The sequence below is a fragment of the Sinocyclocheilus rhinocerous genome, unplaced genomic scaffold, assembly GCF_001515625.1.
Source record: "Sinocyclocheilus rhinocerous isolate Xijiao unplaced genomic scaffold, SAMN03320098_v1.1 scaffold4584, whole genome shotgun sequence".
Classification (NCBI taxonomy): Eukaryota; Metazoa; Chordata; class Actinopteri; order Cypriniformes; family Cyprinidae; genus Sinocyclocheilus; species Sinocyclocheilus rhinocerous.
In genome coordinates this window covers 1-1,242 of record NW_015647970.1, presented here as the reverse complement: position 1 = coordinate 1,242, position 1,242 = coordinate 1, and the positions used below count along the sequence as shown (strand labels likewise).

The window sequence follows — 1,242 nt, the reverse complement described above, 5'->3', positions numbered from 1 at the left end:
ATGACTATCAATTATTTTTCTTGCAAGAGTAGACCTGATGTCTTGCATGTCTAGTCGTTGTTGCTGTGCAACAATTCTCGAGAAAACTATATGTTTGCACAGAGAACCACATCTGGATGTTCTGCAGTCACATTTGACCATGACCAAATCAACTGTGTGAGACTGAGTGCTAGTATCTGGTGGAATAATGCATGTTCCGTTTTCATTCATTTTACATTTTGAATCCAGCCCCTTCTCAATCATAGACTTGACAGCATCAGAGAAGTCATCATCGTTGTTTCCCTTGATGCGCCCACTTGCTGCCAGCTCTTCTATGTAACTGAAAATCACACAATCATTCATTAGAAATGTAAATTTGTAGTGGCAGGAAATTATTGAAAATGTAAAAAATTTTATATATATATATTTAAAGTAGAGTAAAACAATTTTAATAGTAACAGTACTGAAGATAACAGTAGATATTACAATTAACATTTACCAGTAATATTTGTGGACATCACCACACAGCAGGCTAAGGAGCTGGTCAATTCACCTGTTAGTGTTCCCCTTCAGGAACTGATACTTCATTGTGTGGAAGAATCTATGTAAGAAAACTGATATTTCATTGTGTGCAAGAATCTATGTAAGAAAGACAACCAATTTGCCACAGTCAATATATTTAAAACGGTAGTTATGCGTTAAGGTATTTTATGACAAATACTTCTGGGTTTTTCTTTTTGGTTTTAGAGAGAGAGCGACAGAATATTGCTTTACTGCTAGTTTTAAACATGACCTTAACAGGATTAGCACACCAAGAAAATGCTGAATATGAAAAATGTCCTGGCAAAGGAGTCATTGACTATGGAAGTCAATGGGGCTTATCAACTGTCAATGGAGCTAATCGACTGTTTGCTTACCCACATTCTTCAAAATATCTAATGTGTTAAGCAGAAGACAGAAATTCATACAGGTTTGAAACTACTTGAGTAAACAACTTCACTAGTTTTAGGGACAAGAAGAATGCATGTTCATTATTCAAATAAATAGGCCTAAAATCCTGTACCTTTCTGCCTTGTTGTTGGTTTCACTGTTTTCATGATTGAATGATCTTCCAAAATTGGACCACAAGTCCCCCCAAGAAATCCAATGATTCTTCAAATATGTTGACACGTGTACTACCAAGGTAGGAATCCAGCTCTTTGCACTTTATAGAGGAATTTTGGATAAACTCCTCTTCCTGAAGAACAGAAACATTATAAATTC

At 35.7% G+C, this 1,242-nt stretch overlaps 1 long non-coding RNA gene across 1 annotated transcript; it reads right to left on the bottom strand.

Moving 5' to 3' along the window:
- Window positions 1-26: 26 nt before the first annotated feature.
- LOC107709517 (uncharacterized) lies at window positions 27-1,086 on the bottom strand. Its single transcript, XR_001636504.1, has 3 exons — window positions 1,043-1,086; window positions 479-580; window positions 27-319 (listed from the first exon to the last, which is right to left on the bottom strand). It is a non-coding gene; the product is annotated as an uncharacterized LOC107709517 (long non-coding RNA).
- Window positions 1,087-1,242: the final 156 nt, after the last annotated feature.